Source organism: Taudactylus pleione, unplaced genomic scaffold (assembly GCF_031769625.1).
Source record: "Taudactylus pleione unplaced genomic scaffold, aTauple2 ptg001181l, whole genome shotgun sequence".
NCBI classification, from domain to species: Eukaryota; Metazoa; Chordata; class Amphibia; order Anura; family Myobatrachidae; genus Taudactylus; species Taudactylus pleione.
Window position 1 is genome coordinate 815,548 of NW_028285582.1, and position 14,445 is coordinate 829,992.

The 14,445-nt window shown below is 57.9% G+C and overlaps 1 long non-coding RNA gene across 1 annotated transcript in view; it reads right to left on the reverse strand.

Annotated features, from left to right (window-relative positions):
• Positions 1-10,942, reverse strand: part of LOC148453330 (uncharacterized) — a 35,424-nt gene extending 24,482 nt beyond the window's left edge. Inside the window, exon 1 of the long non-coding RNA XR_015874944.1 lies at positions 10,882-10,942. This is a non-coding gene — a long non-coding RNA (uncharacterized LOC148453330). The remainder of the gene's footprint in view (positions 1-10,881) is intronic.
• Positions 10,943-14,445: the final 3,503 nt, after the last annotated feature.

Consider the following 14,445-nt stretch of genomic DNA (forward strand, 5'->3'; position numbering starts at 1 on the left):
ATCCTGACTATATCATTCAGTGCCGGCTCCTCCCTCATCCCCCAACCTGCACCTCCTGACTATATCATACAGTGCCAGCTCCCTCCCTCATCCCCCAACCTGCACATCCTGACTGTATCATTCAGTGCCGGCTCCTCCCTCATCCCCCAACCTGCACATCCTGACTATATCATACAGTGTCGGCTCCTCCCTCATCCCCCAACCCGCACATCCTGACTATATCATTCAGTGCCGGCTCCTCCCTCATCCCCCAACCTGCACATCCTGACTATATCATTCAGTGCCGGCTCCTCCCTCATCCCCCAACCTGCACATCCTGACTATATCATTCAGTGCCAGCTCCTCCCTCATCCCCCAACCTGCACATCCAGACTATATCATTCAGTGCCGGCTCCTCCCTCATCCCCCAACCCGCACATCCTGACTATATCATTCAGTGCCGGCTCCTCCCTCATCCCCCAACCTGCACATCCTGACTAAACCATCCATGCCAGCTCCCTCCCTCATCCCCCAACCTGCACATCCTGACTATATCATTCAGTGCCGGCTCCTCCCTCATCCCCCAACCTGCACATCCTGACTATATCATTCAGTGCCAGCTCCTCCCTCATCCCCCAACCTGCACATCCAGACTATATCATTCAGTGCCGGCTCCTCCCTCATCCCCCAACCCGCACATCCTGACTATATCATTCAGTGCCGGCTCCTCCCTCATCCCCCAACCTGCACATCCTGACTAAACCATTCATGCCAGCTCCCTCCCTCATCCCCCAACCTGCACATCCTGACTATATCATACAGTGCCAGCTCCCTCCCTCATCCCCCAAACTGCACATCCTGACTATATCATACAGTGCCAGCTCCCTCCCTCATCCCCCAAACTGCACATCCTGACTGTATCATTCAGTGCCGGCTCCTCCCTCATCCCCCAACCCGCACATCCTGACTATATCATACAGTGTCGGCTCCTCCCTCATCCCCCAACCCGCACATCCTGACTATATCATTCAGTGCCATCTCCTCCCTCATCCCCCAACCTGCACATCCAGACTATATCATTCAGTGCCAGCTCCACCCTCATCCCCCAACCTGTACATCCTGACTATATCATTCAGTGCCGGCTCCTCCCTCATCCCCCAACCTGCACATCCTGACTATGTCATTCATGCCAGCTCCCTCCCTCATCCCCCAACCTGCACATCCTGACGATATCATTCAGTGCCGGCTCCCTCCCTCATCCCCCAACCCGCACATCCTGACTGTATCATTCAGTGCCGGCTCCTCCCTCATAGCCCAACCCGCACATCCTGACTATATCATTCAGTGCCGGCTCCTCCCTCATCCCCCAACCCGCACATCCTGACTATATCATTCAGTGCCGGCTCCTCCCTCATCCCCCAACCTGCACATCCTGACTAAACCATTCATGCCAGCTCCCTCTCTCATCCCCCAACCCGCACATCCTGACTGTATCATTCAGTACCGGCTCCTCCCTCATCCCCCAACCCGCACATCCTGACTGTATCATTCAGTGCCGGCTCCTCCCTCATCCCCCAACCCGCACATCCTGACTGTATCATTCAGTGCCGGCTCCTCCCTCATAGCCCAACCCGCACATCCTGACTATATCATTCAGTGCCGGCTCCTCCCTCATCCCCCAACCTGCACATTGTGACTGTATCATTCAGTGCCGGCTCCTCCCTCATCCCCCAACCTACACATCCTGACTATATCATTCAGTGCCGGCTCCACCCTCATCCCCCAACCTGCACATCCTGACTGTATCATTCAGTGCCGGCTCCTCCCTCATCCCCCAACCTACACATCCTGACTATATCATTCAGTGCCGGCTCCACCCTCATCACCCAACCTGCACATCCTCACTGTATCATTCAGTGCCGGCTCCTCCCTCATCCCCCAACCTGCACATCCTGACTGTATCATTCAGTGTCGGCTCCTCCCTCATCCCCCAACCTGCACATCCTGACTATCATTCAGTGCCAGCTCCACCCTCATCCCCCAGTGCCAGCTCCCTCCCTCATCCCCCAACCTGCACATCCTGACTATATCATTCAGTGCCATCTCCCTCATCCCCCAACCTGTACATCCTGACTAAACCATTCATGCCAGCTCCCTCCCTCATCCCCCAACCTGCACATCCTGACTATATCATTCAGTGCCGGCTCCTCCCTCATCCCCCAACCTGCACATCCTGACTATATCATACAGTGTCGGCTCCTCCCTCATCCCCCAACCTGCACATCCTGACTATATCATTCAGTGCCGGCTCCTCCCTCATCTCCCAACCTGCATATCCTGACTATATCATTCAGTGCCAGCTCCTCCCTCATCCCCCAACCTGCACATCCTGACTATATCATTCAGTGCCAGCTCCCTCCCTCATCCCCCAACCCGCACATCCTGACTGTATCATTCAGTGCCGGCTCCTCCCTCATCCCCCAACCCGCACATCCTGACTGTATCATACAGTGTCGGCTCCTCCCTCATCCCCCAACCCGCACATCCTGACTGTATCATACAGTGTCGGCTCCTCCCTCATCCCCCAACCTGCACATCCTGACTATATCATTCAGTGCCGGCTCCTCCCTCATCCCCCAACCTGCACATCCTGACTATATCATTCAGTGCCGGCTCCTCCCTCATCCCCCAACCTGCACATCCTGACTATATCATTCAGTGCCAGCTCCTCCCTCATCCCCCAACCTGCACATCCTGACTATATCATTCAGTGCCGGCTCCTCCCTCATCCCCCAACCTGCACATCCAGACTATATCATTCAGTGCCGGCTCCTCCCTCATCCCCCAACCTGCACATCCTGACTATATCATTCAGTGCCGGCTCCCTCCCTCATCCCCAACCCGCACATCCTGACTGTATCATTCAGTACCGGCTCCTCCCTCATCCCCCAACCTGCACATCCTGACTATATCATTCAGTGCCGGCTCCTCCCTCATCCCCCAACCGGCACATCCTGACTATATCATTCAGTGCCGGCTCCTCCCTCATCCCCCAACCTGCACATCCTGACTGTGTCATTCATGCCAGCTCCTCCCTCATCCCCCAACCCGCACATCCTGACTATATCATACAGTGTCGGCTCCTCCTTCATCCCCAACCTGCACATCCTGACTATATCATACAGTGTCGGCTCCTCCTTCATCCCCCAACCTGCACATCCTGACTATATCATTCAGTGCCGGCTCCTCCCTCATCCCCCAACCTGCACATCCTGACTGTATCATTCAGTGCCGGCTCCTCCCTCATCCCCCAACCCGCACATCCTGACTATATCATTCAGTGCCAGCTCCCTCCCTCATCCCCCAACCTGCACATCCTGACTATATCATACAGTGCCAGCTCCCTCCCTCATCCCCCAACCTGCACATCCTGACTATATTATACAGTGCCAGCTCCCTCCCTCATCCCCCAACCTGCACATCCTGACTATATCATACAGTGCCAGCTCCACCCTCATCCCCCAACCTGCACATCCTGACTATATCATACAGTGTCGGCTCCTCCCTCATCCCCCAACCTGCACATCCTGACTATATCATACAGTGCCATCTCCACCCTCATCCCCCAACCTGCACATCCTGACTATATCATTCAGTGCCGGCTCCCTCCCTCATCCCCCAACCCGCACATCCTGACTGTATCATTCAGTGCCGGCTCCCTCCCTCATCCCCCAACCCGCACATCCTGACTGCATCATTCAGTGCCGGCTCCTCCCTCATCCCCCAACCCGCACATCCTGACTATATCATTCAGTGCCGGCTCCTCCCTCATCCCCCAACCCGCACATCCTGACTATATCATACAGTGTCGGCTCCTCCTTCATCCCCAACCCGCACATCCAGACTATATCATACAGTGTCGGCTCCTCCCTCATCCCCCAACCTGCACATCCTGACTATATCATACAGTGTCGGCTCCTCCCTCATCCCCCAACCTGCACATCCTGACTATATCATTCAGTGCCGGCTCCTCCCTTATCCCCCAACCCGCACATCCTGACTGTATCATTCAGTGCCGGCTCCTCCCTCATAGCCCAACCCGCACATTCTGACTATATCATTCAGTGCCGGCTCCTCCCTCATCCCCCAACCCGCACATCCTGACTATATCATTCAGTGCCGGCTCCTCCCTCATCCCAAAACCCGCACACCCTGACTATATCATTCAGTGCCGGCTCCTCCCTCATCCCCCAACCTGCACATCCTGACTATATCATTCAGTGCCGGCTCCTCACTCATCCCCCAACCCGCACATCCTGACTATATCATTCAGTGCCGGCTCCTCTCTCATACCCCATCCTTCACATCCTGACTATCATTCAGTGCCGGCTCCTCCCTCATCCCCCAACCTGCACATCCTGACTATCATTCAGTGCTGGCTCCTCCCTCATCCCCCAACCTGCACATCCTGACTCTATCATACAGTGCCGGCTCCTCCCTCATCCCCCAACCTGCACATCCTGACTATATCATTCAGTGCCGGCTCCCTCCCTCATCCCCAACCCGCACATCCTGACTGTATCATTCAGTGCCAGCTCCCTCCCTCATCCCCCAACCTGCACATCCTGACTATATCATTCAGTGCCGGCTCCTCCCTCATCCCCCAACCTGCACATCCTGACTATATCATTCAGTGCCGGCTCCTCCCTCATCCCCCAACCTGCACATCCTGACTATATCATTCAGTGCCAGCTCCACCCTCATCCCCCAGTGCCAGCTCCTCCCTCATCCACCAACCTGCACATCCTGACTATATCATTCAGAGCCATCTCCCTCATCCCCCAACCTGCACATCCTGACTAAATCATTCAGTGCCAGCTCCACCCTCATCCCCCAACCTGCACATCCTGACTATGTCATTCATGCCAGCTCCCTCCCTCATCCCCCAACCTGCACATCCTGACTATATCATTCAGTGCCATCTCCCTCATACCCCAACCTGCACATCCTGACTAAACCATTCATGCCAGCTCCCTCCCTCATCCCCTAACCTGCACATCCTGACTACATCATTCAGTGCCGGCTCCTCCCTCATCCCCCAACCTGCACATCCTGACTATATCATTCAGTGCCGGCTCCTCCCTCATCCCCCAACCTGCACATCCTAACTATATCATTCAGTGCCGGCTCCTCCCTCATCCCCCAACCTGCACATCCTGACTATATCATTCAGTGCCGGCTCCTCCCTCATCCCCCAACCTGCACATCCTGACTATATCATTCAGTGCCAGCTCCTCCCTCATCCCCCAACCTGCACATCCTGACTATATCATTCAGTGCCGGCTCCTCCCTCATCCCCCAACCTGCACATCCAGACTATATCATTCAGTGCCGGCTCCTCCCTCATCCCCCAACCTGCACATCCTGACTATATCATTCAGTGCCGGCTCCCTCCCTCATCCCCAACCCGCACATCCTGACTGTATCATTCAGTGCCGGCTCCTCCCTCATCCCCCAACCTGCACATCCTGACTATATCATTCAGTGCCGGCTCCTCCCTCATCCCCCAACCGGCACATCCTGACTATATCATTCAGTGCCGGCTCCTCCCTCATCCCCCAACCTGCACATCCTGACTATGTCATTCATGCCAGCTCCTCCCTCATCCCCCAACCCGCACATCCTGACTATATCATACAGTGTCGGCTCCTCCTTCATCCCCAACCTGCACATCCTGACTATATCATACAGTGTCGGCTCCTCCTTCATCCCCCAACCTGCACATCCTGACTATATCATTCAGTGCCGGCTCCTCCCTCATCCCCCAACCTGCACATCCTGACTGTATCATTCAGTGCCGGCTCCTCCCTCATCCCCCAACCCGCACATCCTGACTATATCATTCAGTGCCAGCTCCCTCCCTCATCCCCCAACCTGCACATCCTGACTATATCATACAGTGCCAGCTCCCTCCCTCATCCCCCAACCTGCACATCCTGACTATATTATACAGTGCCAGCTCCCTCCCTCATCCCCCAACCTGCACATCCTGACTATATCATACAGTGCCAGCTCCACCCTCATCCCCCAACCTGCACATCCTGACTATATCATACAGTGTCGGCTCCTCCCTCATCCCCCAACCTGCACATCCTGACTATATCATACAGTGCCATCTCCACCCTCATCCCCCAACCTGCACATCCTGACTATATCATTCAGTGCCGGCTCCCTCCCTCATCCCCCAACCCGCACATCCTGACTGTATCATTCAGTGCCGGCTCCCTCCCTCATCCCCCAACCCGCACATCCTGACTGCATCATTCAGTGCCGGCTCCTCCCTCATCCCCCAACCCGCACATCCTGACTATATCATTCAGTGCCGGCTCCTCCCTCATCCCCCAACCCGCACATCCTGACTATATCATACAGTGTCGGCTCCTCCTTCATCCCCAACCCGCACATCCAGACTATATCATACAGTGTCGGCTCCTCCCTCATCCCCCAACCTGCACATCCTGACTATATCATACAGTGTCGGCTCCTCCCTCATCCCCCAACCTGCACATCCTGACTATATCATTCAGTGCCGGCTCCTCCCTCATCCCCCAACCTGCACATCCTGACTATATCATTCAGTGCCCGCTCCTCATCCCCCAACCTGCACATCCTGACTATATCATTCAGTGCCATCTCCTCTCCACCCTCATCCCCCAACCTGCACATCCTGACTATATCATTCAGTGCCATCTCCACCCTCATCCCCCAACCTGCACATCCTGACTATATCATTCAGTGCCATCTCCACCCTCATCCCCCAACCTGCACATCCTGACTGTATCATTCAGTGCCGGCTCCTCCCTCATCCCCCAACCTGCACATCCTGACTGTATCATTCAGTGCCGGCTCCTCCCTCATCCCCCAACCCGCACATCCTGACTGTATCATTCAGTGCCGGCTCCTCCCTTATCCCCCAACCCGCACATCCTGACTGTATCATTCAGTGCCGGCTCCTCCCTCATAGCCCAACCCGCACATTCTGACTATATCATTCAGTGCCGGCTCCTCCCTCATCCCCCAACCCGCACATCCTGACTATATCATTCAGTGCCGGCTCCTCCCTCATCCCAAAACCCGCACACCCTGACTATATCATTCAGTGCCGGCTCCTCCCTCATCCCCCAACCTGCACATCCTGACTATATCATTCAGTGCCGGCTCCTCACTCATCCCCCAACCCGCACATCCTGACTATATCATTCAGTGCCGGCTCCTCTCTCATACCCCATCCTTCACATCCTGACTATCATTCAGTGCCGGCTCCTCCCTCATCCCCCAACCTGCACATCCTGACTATCATTCAGTGCCGGCTCCTCCCTCATACCCCATCCTTCACATCCTGACTGTATCATTCAGTGCCGGCTCCTCCCTCATCCCCCAACCTGCACATCCTGACTCTATCATACAGTGCCGGCTCCTCCCTCATCCCCCAACCTGCACATCCTGACTGTATCATTCAGTGCCAGCTCCCTCCCTCATCCCCCAACCTACACATCCTGACTATATCATTCAGTGCCGGCTCCTCCCTCATCCCCCAACCTGCACATCCTGACTATATCATTCAGTGCCGGCTCCTCCCTCATCCCCCAACCTGCACATCCTGACTATATCATTCAGTGCCAGCTCCACCCTCATCCCCCAGTGCCAGCTCCTCCCTCATCCACCAACCTGCACATCCTGACTATATCATTCAGAGCCATCTCCCTCATCCCCCAACCTGCACATCCTGACTAAATCATTCAGTGCCAGCTCCACCCTCATCCCCCAACCTGCACATCCTGACTATGTCATTCATGCCAGCTCCCTCCCTCATCCCCCAACCTGCACATCCTGACTATATCATTCAGTGCCATCTCCCTCATACCCCAACCTGCACATCCTGACTAAACCATTCATGCCAGCTCCCTCCCTCATCCCCTAACCTGCACATCCTGACTACATCATTCAGTGCCGGCTCCTCCCTCATCCCCCAACCTGCACATCCTGACTATATCATTCAGTGCCGGCTCCTCCCTCATCCCCCAACCTGCACATCCTAACTATATCATTCAATGCCGGGTCCTCCCTCATCCCCCAACCTGCACATCCTGACTATATCATACAGTGCCAGCTCCCTCCCTCATCCCCCAACCTGCACATCCTGACTATATTATACAGTGCCAGCTCCCTCCCTCATCCCCCAACCTGCACATCCTGACTATATCATACAGTGCCAGCTCCACCCTCATCCCCCAACCTGCACATCCTGACTATATCATTCACTGCCGGCTCCTCCCTCATCCCCCAACCTGCACATCCTGACTATATCATTCACTGCCGGCTCCTCCCTCATCCCCCAACCTGCACATCCTGACTATATCATTCAGTGCCGGCTCCCTCCCTCATCCCCCAACCTGCACATCCTGACTATATGATTCAGTGCCGGCTCCCTCCCTCATCCCCCAACCTGCACATCCAGACTATATCATTCAGTGCCAGCTCCACCCTCATCCCCCAACCTGCACATCCTGACTATATCATTCAGTGCCAGCTCCTCCCTCATCCCCCAACCTGCACATCCTGACTATATCATTCAGTGCCGGCTCCTCCCTCATCCCCCAACCCGCACATCCTGACTATATCATTCAGTGCCGGCTCCTCCCTCATCCCCCAACCTGCACATCCTGACTATATCATTCAGTGCCGGCTCCTCCCTCATCCCCCAACCCGCACATCCTGACTATATCATTCAGTGCCGGCTCCTCCCTCATCCCCCAACCCGCACATCCTGACTATATCATTCAGTGCCGGCTCCTCCCTCATCCCCCAACCTGCACATCCTGACTGTATCATTCAGTGCCAGCTCCTCCCTCATCCCCCAACCTGCACATCCTGACTACATCATTCAGTACCAGCTCCTCCCTCATCCCCCAACCTGCACATCCTGACTATATCATTCAGTGCCAGCTCCTCCCTCATCCCCCAACCTGCACATCCTGACTATATCATTCAGTGCCGGCTCCTCCCTCATCCCCCAACCCGCACATCCTGACTGTATCATTCAGTGCCAGCTCCTCATCCCCCAACCTGCACATCCTGACTATATCATTCAGTGCCAGCTCCTCATCCCCCAACCTGCACATCCTGACTATATCATTCAGTGCCGGCTCCTCCCTCATCCCCCAACCTGCACATCCTGACTATATCATTCAGTGCCGGCTCCTCCCTCATCCCCAACCTGCACATCCTGACTATATCATTCAGTGCCGGCTCCTCCCTCATCCCCCAACCTGCACATCCTGACTATATCATTCAGTGCCATCTCCTCCCTCATCCCCCAACCTGCACATCCTGACTATATCATTCAGTGCCATCTCCTCCCTCATCCCCCAACCTGCACATCCTGACTATATCATTCACTGCCGGCTCCTCCCTCATCCCCAACCTGCACTTCCTGACTATATCATTCAGTGCCGGCACCTCCCTCATCCCCCAACCCGCACATCCTGACTATATCATTCAGTGCAATCTCCTCCCTCATCCCCCAACCTGCACATCCTGACTATATCATTCAGTGCCGGCACCTCCCTCATCCCCCAACCCGCACATCCTGACTATATCATTCAGTGCCGGCTCCTCCCTCATCCCCCAACCTGCACATCCTGACTATATCATTCAGTGCCAGCTCTCTCCCTCATCCCCCAACCTGCACATCCTGACTATATCATTCAGTGCCGGCTCCTCCCGCATCCCCCAACCTGCACATCCTGACTATATCATTCAGTGCCAGCTCTCTCCCTCATCCCCCAACCTGCACATCCTGACTATATCATTCAGTGCCGGCTCCTCCCTCATCCCCCAACCTGCACATCCTGACTATATCATTCAGTGCCAGCTCCACCCTCATCCCCCAGTGCCAGCTCCTCCCTCATCCCCCAACCTGCACATCCTGACTAGATCATACAGTGCCGACTCCTCCCTCATCCCCCAACCTCCACATCGTGACTGTATCATACAGTGCCGGCACCTCCCTCATCCCCCAACCTGCACATCCTGACTGTATCATTCAGTGCCGGCTCCTCCCTCGTCCCCCATCCTGCACATCCTGACTATATCATTCAGTGCCGGCTCCTCCCTCATCCCCCAACCTGCACATCCTGACTATATCATTCAGTGCCGGCTCCTCCCTCATCCCCCAACCTGCACATCCTGACTATATCATTCAGTGCCATCTCCTCCCTCATCCCCCAACCTGCACATCCTGACTATATCATTCAGTGCCATCTCCTCCCTCATCCCCCAACCTGCACATCCTGACTATATTATTCAGTGCCAGCTCCTCCCTCATCCCCCAACCTGCACATCCTGACTATATCATTCAGTGCCGGCTCCTCCCTCATCCCCCAACCTGCACATCCTGACTATATCATTCAGTGCCGGCTCCTCCCTCATCCCCCCAACCTGCACATCCTGACTGTATCATTCAGTGCCGGCTCCTCCCTCATCCCCCAACCTGCACATCCTGACTATATCATTCAGTGCCGGCTCCTCCCTCATCCCCCAACCCGCACATCCTGACTGTATCATTCAGTGCCGGCTCACTCCCTCATCCCCCAACCCGCACATCCTGACTGTATCATTCAGTGCCGGCTCCTCCCTCATCCCCCAACCCGCACATCCTGACTGTATCATTCAGTGCCGGCTCCTCCCTCATCCCCCAACCTGCACATCCTGACTATATCATTCATGCTTGCACCCATTTTCAGGTACCACAAATTTGCTGGGATTAGTTATTTTCAACCAAAATAAAAACTAAACTACTAAATACTATTCATCACTACTTGTGGAAAGGGGGGGTCTCACCTTAGACCGAAACGTCGGATGAACAAAATAAAGCGCCTTCAGGTTCTTTTTGTATCTGTCAAAAGAGAGAATGAAAATCAGCCATAGCCGCCAAATAACAACCCCCCCCCCCCCCCCAACAATAATCACCAGATAAGTGATTTATTGCCCTGTATATTGTCTGAGCATTACTGCAATTGGTCTGAATGTAATCTTAAGTGATACACTGGCACACAGCGCCCCCTATGTGACTGGGGAGGGAGTGCAGGTGCCCACCAGCTACATACTCTGTCACAGCAGCAGTAACAGGCGGATTCCTGCTGCACTAACGACACCAGTAATGGGAATTATGAAGTTGTCCGTATACCGATCACTCCTCAGTGTGATTGTTAGGACACACGGGTATGGTCTAATTTGCCTCCACGATTAGGTAAGAGCCAGGAAAGGCACAAAAACGTATACAGATTGTCACCCATGTATTTAAATTTTTGGGGGCTAGTTTTTGGAAGCATGCAGGATGGGGGCACATGGAGGGCAGGGGAAGCCCAGTCAGTGTGTGTGGGGGTGTGGCAGAGGGCGAGGTCAAAGAGAGGGTTGGCCACATGAGGGGAGCTGGAGGTGCAGGGAGAATGGGAGGTCACAGGGAGGGGAGGGGGAGATGGAGGGAGAGGGGGGTGCAGGTAGGGAAGGCGAAGCCCATGCGGGAGTGGGAACAACAGGCAAAGGGGGAGGTCAAAGGGGGAGCAGGAGGTTCAGGCATGGAGGGGGGGGGGGGGCTGGCAGGCAGGGAGGCAAGGCGAAGACAGGAGGGCGACGACATGTAGAGGGGAAGGTCAAAAAGAGAAGGGAGCTGGTGGGAGGGAGGAGGACCCGCAGGGAGAGAGGGAGAAGAACCGGAGGGAGGAGGAAACGCAGGGAGAGAGGGAGAAGAACCGGAGGGAGGAGGACCCGCAGGGAGAGCCGCAGGGAGGACGACCCGCAGGGAGAGAGGGAGAGCCGCAGGGAGGACCCGCAGGGAGAGAGGGAGAGCCGCAGGGAGGAGGACCCGCAGGGAGAGAGGGAGAGACACAAGGAGGAGGACCCACAGGGAGAGAGGGAGAGCCGCAGGGAGGAGGACCTGCAGGGAGAGAGAGGAAGAGAAGCCAGAGGGAGGAGGACCCGCAGGGAGAGAGGAAGAGAAGCCAGAGGGAGGAGGACGCGCAGGGAGAGAGGGAGAGCCGCAGGGAGGAGGACCCGCAGGGAGAGAGGGAGAGCCGCAGGGAGGAGGACCCGCAGGGAGGAGGACCCGCAGTGAGAGAGGGAGAGCCGCAGGGAGGAGGACCCGCAGGGAGAGAGGGAGAGCCGCAGGGAGGAGGACCCGCAGGGAGAGAGGGAGAGCCGCAGGGAGGAGGAACCACAGGGAGAGAGGGAGAGCCGCAGGGAGGAGGACCCGCAGGGAGAGAGGGAGAGCCGCAGGGAGGAGGACCCGCAGGGAGGAGGACCCGCAGTGAGAGAGGGAGAGCCGCAGGGAGGAGGACCCGCAGGGAGAGAGGGAGAGCCGCAGGGAGGAGGACCCGCAGGGAGAGAGGGAGAGCCGCAGGGAGGAGGAACCACAGGGAGAGAGGGAGAGCCGCAGGGAGGAGGACCCGCAGGGAGAGAGGGAGAGCCGCAGGGAGGAGGACCCACAGGGAGAGCCGCAGGGAGGAGGACCCGCAGGGAGAGCCGCAGGGAGGAGGACCCGCAGGGAGGAGGACCCGCAGGGAGAGAGGGAGAGCCGCAGGGAGGAGGACCCGCAGGGAGAGAGGGAGAGCCGCAGGGAGGAGGACCCGCAGGGAGAGAGGGAGAGCCGCATGGAGGAGGACCCGCAGGGAGAGAGGGAGAGCCGCAGGGAGGAGGACCCACAGGGAGAGAGAGGAAGAGAAGCCAGAGGGAGGAGGACCCGCAGGGAGAGAGGGAGAGCCGCAGGGAGTAGGACCCGCAGGGAGGAGGACCCGCAGGGAGAGAGGGAGAGCCGCAGGGAGGAGGACCCGCAGGGAGAGAGGGAGAAGAACCGGAGGGAGGAGGACCCGCAGGGAGAGAGGGAGAAGAACCGGAGGGAGGAGGACACGCAGAGAGAGAGGGAGAGCCGCAGGGAGGAGGACCCACAGGGAGAGAGGGAGAGCCGCAGGGAGAAGGACCCGCAGGGAGAGAGGGAGAGCCGCAGAGAGGAGGACCCGCAGGGAGAGCGAGGAAGAGAAGCCAGAGGGAGGAGGACCCGCAGGGAGAGCCGCAGGGAGGAGGACCCGCAGGGAGAGAGAGGAAGAGAAGCCAGAGGGAGGAGGACCCGCAGGGAGAGAGGGAGAGCCGCAGGGAGGAGGACCCGCAGGGAGGAGGACCCGCAGGGAGAGAGGGAGAGCCGCAGGGAGAGAGGGAGAGCCGCAGGGAGGAGGACCTGCAGGGAGAGCCGCAGGGAGGAGGACCCGCAGGGAGAGAGGGAGAGCCGCAGGGAGGAGGACCTGCAGGGAGAGCCGCAGGGAGGAGGACCCCGCAGGGGAGAGAGGGAGAGCCGCAGGGAGGAGGACCTGCAGGGAGAGAGGGAGAGCCGCAGGGAGGAGGACCTGCAGGGAGAGCCGCAGGGAGGAGGACCCGCAGGGAGAGAGGGGAAGAGAAGCCAGAGGGAGGAGGACACGCAGGGAGAGAGGGAGAGCCGCAGGGAGGAGGACCCGCAGGGAGAGAGAGGAAGAGAAGCCAGAGGGAGGAGGACCCGCAGGGAGAGAGGGAGAGCCGCAGGGAGGAGGACCCGCAGGGAGAGAGGGAGAGCCGCAGGGGAGGAGGACCCGCAGGGAGAGAGGGAGAGCCGCAGGGAGGAGGACCCGCAGGGAGAGAGGGAGAGCCGCAGGGAGGAGGACCCGCAGGGAGAGAGGGAGAGCCGCAGGGAGGAGGACCCACAGGGAGAGCCGCAGGGAGGAGGACCCGCAGGGAGAGCCGCAGGGAGGAGGACCCGCAGGGAGGAGGACCCGCAGGGAGAGAGGGAGAGCCGCAGGGAGGAGGACCCGCAGGGGAGAGAGGGAGAGCCGCAGGGAGGAGGACCCGCAGGGAGAGAGGGAGAGCCGCATGGAGGAGGACCCGCAGGGAGAGAGGGAGAGCCGCAGGGAGGAGGACCCACAGGGAGAGAGAGGAAGAGAAGCCAGAGGGAGGAGGACCCGCAGGGAGAGAGGGAGAGCCGCAGGGAGTAGGACCCGCAGGGAGGAGGACCCGCAGGGAGAGAGGGAGAGCCGCAGGGAGGAGGACCCGCAGGGAGAGAGGGAGAAGAACCGGAGGGAGGAGGACCCGCAGGGAGAGAGGGAGAAGAACCGGAGGGAGGAGGACACGCAGAGAGAGAGGGAGAGCCGCAGGGAGGAGGACCCACAGGGAGAGAGGGAGAGCCGCAGGGAGAAGGACCCGCAGGGAGAGAGGGAGAGCCGCAGAGAGGAGGACCCGCAGGGAGAGCGAGGAAGAGAAGCCAGAGGGAGGAGGACCCGCAGGGAGAGCCGCAGGGAGGAGGACCCGCAGGGAGAGAGAGGAAGAGAAGCCAGAGGGAGGAGGACCCGCAGGGAGAGAGGGAGAGCCGCAGGGAGGAGGACCCGC